We start from the raw sequence: 525 nt of genomic DNA on the forward strand, positions 1-525 counted from the left end.
CATGAGAACTTTTGTGGTTTATCACAGAATCCATGAATCCAGGTTTCCCTTCAGAGGGAACCAGGGAAGACAAGAGATTGTGTGTACTCAGTGCTTGCCCATATATCCTGTAAGGACTTGTCTGTGGTTTGCACCTGGACACAGCTGTCTAAAGGACTTGAACAAAATCAAGTGGAAAGTGGAGAACTGAGTCAGGAATCCCAAGTCTGGGCAGAAGTTCTGACCACTGGACCTGCTTTTTGGTTTTCACTATCAGAGCATTGTAGATCTGCAGCCTGGGAGGAAGGGCTGTGCTTAGCAAGATTTTTCTTTCTTGCTTAATTTCTATACCACTGGGGCCTACATCAGAGGGACTGTGCTGGAAGATCAGCTGGGTGTCCTCTGGTTCCCCCTGTCATATGGCACTACTTGCTCTGATTAAATCAATAATTATTCTCCTCTGTCCCTGCACTTCCCAGCCACTCCTGCTCACAACCCCACAAACTGCATGAGCAAAAACCCCCCTTCCTGATGTGAGCCTGTCGT

This window comes from Hirundo rustica, chromosome 5, assembly GCF_015227805.2.
Source record: "Hirundo rustica isolate bHirRus1 chromosome 5, bHirRus1.pri.v3, whole genome shotgun sequence".
NCBI lineage: Eukaryota > Metazoa > Chordata > Aves > Passeriformes > Hirundinidae > Hirundo > Hirundo rustica.